Genomic DNA, 8570 nt, shown 5'->3' on the forward strand with positions numbered 1-8570 from the left:
ACCAAAGAAAGTCATGCGATCAAGAAAAACTTTGAAAGTGTTCCAAACTTCCATTTCAGACTTGTATCCTCATTTGGTTAAAGGTCAATACATCACACCATGACCAACTAAAGTGACATCAAACCCTTCTGCTCATAGCTATGATCAAGATAGTGTTTGTAATTTCCACTTGGGGGTAAAGGGGCATTCTACAGGCAATTGTAGGCCACTGTTAAAAGAAATTGAGATGCTTGTTGACAAAGGGGTTTTGACACAAGAAATGATCAAGAAATGGGGGGCAAATGAGGAAAAGAACCCTGATCCTATTGCATACCCAACATTATAGGAATAATGAGACATGATGCATAAACAAGTGGAAGTGTTATCTACCACTGTAGTACTTTCTATTTTCAGCATCTTGTTTAAACTTGTTTTTTTGTTCCTTTCTCCACCTTTTGTGCAATAAATAAATGTGTATTGCTTTTATGGTTATGAGCAAGGAATCAAGTTTTAACCTTGAGATTATTGAGTATCAAGTAGATTAAATATTCTTTTAATTTTTCAAGAGTTATAGATCTTTGGCAAGTGGTAAAATTATATTTTCCATATCCCATCCAATGCCAATTACTCGACCCGTACCAAAACCAAATTCTGACACTATAATTATCTGAGACTCTAAAGAAATGTCTCTACCTGTTTTTGAGACACTAACTATAGATGTTTATCTTCTCGGGTAGAATTGATTGATGACACTACATTTCACCATATACATGACTTCATAAGTCACACATTTGTCCTTCCAAATACAAAACCATCATAAACCAAAAAAACCTCAAAAGAACCAAACTTTCAATTATCCGGGAATCTTCCTGCAAGAAGAGATGAGATGAAGCATCATGGACCAACTTATCGAAGATGATTTCAAATGATTGGGACATACTCAAAGAAGAGGTGATTGATTGAAATAAATATATCATGCATTAATTATATTGTTTTCATGTAAATAAAGTTAATCTTGAATATTCATCCCCCTGTGGATACCTCTTTTTACAAAGGTTTCTGTGTATGAGATGACGAACGACATTGTTTCATTTATCGTTTTAAATATATATATATATATATATATATATATATATATATATATACATATCCTTTGTTGTCCCCATTTAAGCCTGAATGATTTTTCTTCTAATTCAACCCTAACCAAGGATCACCCTCCACATTGGGGGGGCAAGGTAAATGATATTGGCTCACAAGAATAAAGATTGTCAATACAGTTTTATTACGAAGACAAGTTTCCATGAAGTCAAGAAAGTTTTGAACTACAAGGTATGTCAAATACATAGTGCTTGAAGATCAATCCAATCAAGAATAATGGAAAATCTCCAAAATGCAAAAGGAAAAGGATGTGCTCAAAGCAATTAAAGTATTATACTCATCCAGCAAAGAAAGAAGAAGGAAAAAAGAAAAAAAAGGAAAAAGGAAAAAAATAAAAAAATTAAAAACAAAAAGGAAAAAAGAAAAAAAGAAAAAAAGAAAAAAAGAAAAAAAGAAAAAAAAGGAAAATTGAATCAAGATGGTTGACTTATTGAGCCTCAAGTTACAAGGTTGATCAAGTACAAACAAGAAGAGCAAGAAATGCTGGAGATATGAGAAAATGGAAATGAATCCAAAATTTGGCAGTCTAGAGGGATCCAGATTATGGAAAAATCCCCAACAAAGCATATCCAAGTTAAGCAAGGCAAGGTGAAGGCATCAGAATGAATTGATCCTTGGTTTGATTACCTTTAAACACTTATTTGGGCCTTTTTATCCCTTTCTTTCGTAACCATAAGCCATGGCCTACGTTACGTACCTAAAAAGTCCATTCTAATCATACATGGATTTCTAAGTGAAAGAGAATATCTTCATATTTCATTCCGCCTCTCAAGATTGATTTTTATTTGCAAAAATTGGTTTTTAAAATCTTTAATGCATGATATAAAAAATGATAAAGGGGGGATTCAAGATGTAAATTGTTAAATAACATCTTGAAACCAAAGGATGATTCGAGTTGAAAACCTGAAAAGGCGGCTCGAATATTAAATGGTGCAACAAAGACATAAGAGACGATCTTAAGCTCTTAATGAAGCACTTCACATCTCAAAGATGTTCCTAAGAGTCAGACACAAGAAATATCTCTACGAAATTAGCATAACAACGAGAAGTATCTCTACAAGATGAGCATAACAATAATTTCTTCAAGTTAACCCAAAGAGACATATATGCTGGAATAACTTGAGAGACCTTACTTTACCAGAATCCACCTACACCTTAAATCAGTCAATAGTTTTGACACTTGCCATAGGACTATGATTTTTAAATGAGTTAAAAGAGTAGTTGATTTATTTGATATTTATTAATTTCATGTCTTATGATTTCATTCTATTGTGAACCTGTAAAAGGCAATACTTTACAAAATTCTGTCATTCTTCAATAAAAAAAGGGAGAAAAAACATTTTCAAATAGGACAGTCTCAAATGAGGAAGGTCCTTGAAGCAAGTTGTTGCCTATTCTACCTCTATTGAAGAGAAAGAATAAGTCAAACCAAAATGATGAAGTACTCTTGAAATCAAGTGGTCTGAGAAGCCAGAAAGTTTGGAGAATTGAACTTATGATGCTCTCCTGTGACATTATCAGCAACTTATCAAGAATGATTACCTTGTTCTAAAGGGAGATACTGAAAGACAGTCACTTTAGCAGCCATTGCAAGAAAAGGTTGTTACATGGAATGCCACAGACAACAAGGTCGAATTCGACAAATCTACTCATCAATTGCTCTAACCGATCATCATTCAGTTCTTGCACATCTGTTTTCAAAGGTATGCCAAGACAGTAGAAGGCAACCTCTGCATCACTGATTCTAGAGAAAAGAGACAGGACATTGATACCACCGGGGAACATGTCTCTAGCAGATCCTCCTCCTCGTGTATGGTTTTTAGGGAAACCTAAAAGCATTTCCACCTCATCAGGTTCAAGTAGAGCAACTTTATTCCTTCCAACCCATACCAGATTCCATTTTCAGTACTCATCAAGAACATACTTCTGGACATTCGAAGATGGCTCATCGTCATAAGCATCAAGAGCCTTACATATCCTTTCTGTCAATTTGGCACTTCCTGTAAATGTTTGTAAACAGTTCAACTTTGTTCTTGGATCCCAGGAAGGCACCATTTCTTTGTCAATGGAAAAATATCATGTATGGTGCGTGGAGTAAGCAAGAATAAGAGGAAGTTTGTTCTCGATTGGCAGATTATGAATATAGCCCCGTTTCCGGGCAGCAACACAAAAATGCTTCGAATCTATAAATTATGGCTCTACATCGAATAAGTATTGTGATATTCCAGTCCAAACATCAACTGGAGCAAGTGCCACGTTCTCGTAGTAGAAATAAGGAGGCCCAATAGCATTTTTTGGAAGTGTTCTTTGAGTTATCTGATCAGATTCGGTAAAAACCCCAAAACTAATCATTGGATTTAGAAGATGAACTGCACAATTATCTTCATTAAGAAGCTTCTTTTCAAGCTTCCTCTGCTTCTTCCTTTTCAAAAATCATAGCCCGAGTTTCGCCTTTGCTTGTAATTGGGGTCATTGCATAATGAATTCCTATCTTCTATCGGAAGAAGTGCGTCAACAGCCTCAGCCATTTGATCAGCACATATAAAATCTGGCAACTCTGCAATTGATGAATCCAGACCACATCTCTCCATGGCTATTGAAGCCTCAACATCTGAGTATCCCATTTTCGTCAAGTATAACAGTTTATTCTCCTAATCAGAATCAGAATTCAAGATTTCCTCGGTATCAGAAGAACTATAAATATCTGTGAAATCATCCTGAAAGATCGTTTCATAATCAGATGAGTAGTTATCAGAATCAACATGTTGCATGGGTGTGGATTTTCAAGAGCATGTATATGTAGTCTTGCTATTGCATCAGATTATAGTTCACATAAATTGGTTTCTCTCTCACAAAAAAGTATATTCCAGAAATAGCCTTCACTAAAAACAAGGTTCACTATGTCAGTCTGGAATGGATTACCAAGCGATTTATACTGCTCTGTCCGACTAGAATCCTTCAGAAAAGACACATATATCAGACGTTTTTGTCAGAATAATTGAGTACTTCTTAAATTTGTGACAACATGAAGAGAATTTCTCCAGTTACTTGACAATACTACTATTTAGTGACACCAAAATGAGAGTATTCAAGATAAACAAATTTTGGGTATCTCGAAAGCCATTTCAGACAGAAATGATCCATGTAGGGCATTCTTGGAAGCTCATCTCAACAAGAAGTAATGTTGAACGCATTTTTTTAACATCTGTATCAGCAAATGTTAGAGCATTTTAAAGGTTATTTCAGACAGATCCATGTGGAACATTTAAAGGATCAGCAAGAAGCAAATGCTAGGACATGCTGAAAGCCTATTTCAATCAGAATCAGAAATGTTGATGTATTTTGAATGTTTGTATCAGCAAATGTTGGGGCATGCTAAAAGCCCATATCATCCTGTGTCAAGATTATTGCCTTGAACAAATATTTCCAATGAGACAGAAAGATATGAAGAATGAAAATGATGAAACAGTGACAGTTGAGCTGACTATACATAATTGCTTCGTTCATCAGGAATTTGCATTAGAATCTTGTTGTTAAACAAATATCTACTCAGCAAGTATGATTTCAAATACCTAATCTTCTTAAACCATGTGTCACATGACAATGTGTTCTTTGTTAAACTACATCATGGATAAAGATGGTCCCCAGGCAGACTACTCGATCCAGGGTTCAATTCCTCAAGATCTCAGCTTTGAATTTTGTATTCTGTATGTCGGTGATGATTGGAAATATTTCTTTGAGATTCCTGGCAGTTAGTTTCAACCATACTGTTAGGATTACGAAGCTGTTTTCACAATAGTTTTCGCTTAATCGATGACATTGGAAAGGGAGACTCGACTCACTTACATTACTGTTATTCCTGTTGTTACTGGGGTTATCATTGCCCGTCAAGATGAACTGAATTTTTATCTATTTTGGGTTTATCATGTACGTTTCATCCCCAGCAGCAAGAATTCTACGGATATCTTTCTGTACATGGATCCTATAGCTGAAGTGTTTCTACTTTCTACAATGCTCATTACAGAAGAAAACTTGATCAGTATCACACTTGCCCATGTCCGAGATGATATCAAGAGTAATTAGTGTCTCTTATTCAATTCGACACCAGCACATTTTGTGAATTTGACCAACTTTTTTTTTCATACCATTATTTCACTTGTATTCCCATTGAGTTTTGTTCTCAAGTGATCTTGTGACATCATACAAAAACTTTGAACACTAGGCAAAGAGCTTCAATGATTGAGAAATCTAAGCAGAAGCCACAGAAAAGAATGAATGTGTTTTCAAATGCTTTACGAACATCTAAGCAGAAGCCACAGAAAAGGATGAATGTGTTGTCAAGTGTTTTACATCTGAGCAGAAACCACATGAGATGATGCATGTGTTGTCAAATGTTTTACGAACCAGTTATTCTGATGCTGAACCAATGTTGTGATCATATGGTTTCCATTTTTGATCCAAGATGAAGTTTGTCTTCTTCGACTTCAAGATTATAAGTTGAGATATGATGAAGATTTCTTTCCGCAGAAGGAGAGCTGAAATTTTAACAACAAGAAGCTAGTGGAGCCAACTAAGGTTGAACGACAGGTTGTTGTTAAGCATCTCGACATGATATGATCCAAGTTGCCTTGTTCGAGAACCATTTAAATGTGGGGGCATGAAAGAAATTGAGATAAATTCTCCTTATGATGTGTTTCAAGAGTTAAATCAGAACAGACTCTACTCCCCTAATTAATCCCCGCCGAGTCAGACATATCTACATCTACACTCTTCAAAGATGATAGATTCTCTTTTTAAAGATGATAGATTCTCTTTTCAAAGATGAAAGCTTTATGGGATTTATACACAAGTCCAAGCAAATAAAGTTGGTTTTATCCAAGACAAAATGGGGCATCAGGGTCATAATTTTGACTACGACATGAGTTCCATAAATGAAACATTTCTTCTAAGACTTAAATGAAGCAAAGAAGGCACCAAGATACAAGTTGATCAGATAATTCTGCAGAAATGCAAGCTTGATAGCATAAGTTTCTACACTGATATCCAGAGGTAACCCTGGCAATAAATGATGAAGTGAAAGAAGACCAAGTTCACCACTTTGAAGTCAAATGAAGATTGCATCAACATTCATGCATTCATAAGAATATCATTTACACAATAGACAATGCATTACATTGATACATCTGAGTGCATTCAAACATGAAGTTTTACATATCTTCAGAAGAACAAGAAGATTCATGGAAAAAATACCTTACAAGAAGAAGGTATTCAAAACCGTAAATACAGGAATCACGTAAACATCTGAAGAATAGATAGACGTAATCAACAAAAATGAGCATTATCTTGAGATTGGGGCATGTTACCCAATCAACATGTTATTTCGAAAAATAATGAGAAAATGATTTCCATAGTTTCTCATTCAAACTTTTCTAAAATTGAAATTGTTGAAAAGTAAGAAAATGATTTCCTTAGTTTCTTACTTAGTAAACTATTTCCCACATCTGTAAGTCCTACAGTGCATGATGTTTCCAAAAAGCCTTCGGGAGCTTTTTGATGTTTTCAAAGCCTTAGGGTCATCTGTAAGTCCTACAGTTTATGATGTTTCCAAAAAGCCTTTGGGAGCTTTTTGATGTTTTTAAAGCCTTAGGGTCATCTGTAAGTCCTACAGTGCATGATGTTTCCAAAAAGCCTTCGGGAGCTTTTTGATGTTTTCAAAGCCTTAGGGTCATCTGTAAGTCCTACAATGCATGATGTTTCCAAAAAGCCTTTTTGATGTTTTCAAAGCCTTAGGGTCATCTGTAAGTCCTACAGTGCATGATGTTTCCAAAAAGCCTTCGGGAGCTTTTTGATGTTGTTATTTTGAAAAATAATGAGAAAACGATTTCCATAGTTTATCATTTTATCTTTTCTAAAATGAAATTGTTAAAAAGTAAGAAAACGATTTCTTTAGTTTTTTTACTGAGTAAACTATTTCCCACATCTGTAAGTCCTACAGTGTATGATGTTTCCAAAAAGCCTTCAGGAGCTTTTTGATGTTTTCAAAGCCTTAGGGTCATCTGTAAGTCCTACAGTGCATGATGTTTCCAAAAAGCCTTCGGGAGCATTTTGATATTTTCAAAGCCTTAGGGTCATCTGTAAGTCCTACAGTGCATGATGTTTCCAAAAAGCCTTCGGGAGCTTTTTGATGTTTTCAAAGCCTTAGGGTAATCTGTAAGTCCTACAGTGCATGATGTTTCCAAAAAGCCTTCAGGAGCTTTTTGATGTTTTCAAAGCCTTAGGGTCATCTGTAAGTCCTACAGTGCATGATGTTTCCAAAAAGCCTTTAGGAGCTTTTTGATGTTTTCAAAGCCTTAGGGTCATCTGTAAGTCCTACAGTGCATGATGTTTCCAAAAAGCCTTCGGGAGCTTTTTGATGTTGTTATTTTGAAAAATAATAAGAAAACGATTTCCATAGTTTCTCATTTTATCTTTTCTAAAATGAAATTGTTAAAAAGTAATAAAACAATTTCCTTAGTTTTTTACTTAGTAAACTATTTCCCACATCTATAAGTCCTACAGTGCATGATGTTTCCAAAAAGCCTTCGGGAGCTTTTTGATGTTTTCAAAACCTTAGGGTCATCTGTAAGTCCTACACTGCATGATGTTTCCAAAAAGCCTTCGGGAGCTTTTTGATGTTTTCAAAGCCTTAGGGTCATCTGTAAGTCCTACAGTGCATGATGTTTCCAAAAAGCCTTCGGGAGCTTTTTGATGTTTTCAAAGCCTTAGGGTCATCTATAAGTCCTATAGTGCATGATGTTTCCAAAAAGCCTTCAGGAGCTTTTTGATGTTTTCAAAGCCTTAGGGTCATCTGTAAGTCCTACAGTGCATGATGTTTCCAAAAAGCCTTCGGGAGCTTTTTGATGTTGTTATTTTGAAAAAAATGAGAAAACGATTTCCATAGTTTCTCATTTTATCTTTTCTAAAATGAAATTGTTAAAAAGTAAGAAAACGATTTCCTTAGTTTTTTTACTTAGTAAACTATTTCCCACATCTGTAAGTCCTATAGTGCATGATGTTTCCAAAAAGCCTTCGGGAGCTTTTTGATGTTTTCAAAGCCTTAGGGTCATTTGTAAGTCCTACAGTGCATGATGTTTCCAAAAAGCCTTCGGGAGCTTTTTGATGTTTACAAAGCCTTAGGGTCATCTGTAAGTCCTACAGTGCATGATGTTTCCAAAAAGCCTTCGGGAGCTTTTTGATGTTTTCAAAGCCTTAGGGTCACCTATAAGTCCTACAGTGCATGATGTTTCCAAAAAGCCTTCGGGAGTTTTTTGATGTTTTCAAAGCCTTAGGGTCATCTGTAAGCCCTTTAGTGCATGATGTTTTCAACATTTCCATTCTACTCAAAAGAAGCTAAAGGAAAAAATTATTGTTTTTTTTCGTCTTTGCTCTATTCT

This window comes from Hibiscus syriacus, unplaced genomic scaffold, assembly GCF_006381635.1.
Source record: "Hibiscus syriacus cultivar Baekdansim isolate YM2019G1 unplaced genomic scaffold, ASM638163v2 tig00110718_pilon, whole genome shotgun sequence".
Classification (NCBI taxonomy): Eukaryota; Viridiplantae; Streptophyta; class Magnoliopsida; order Malvales; family Malvaceae; genus Hibiscus; species Hibiscus syriacus.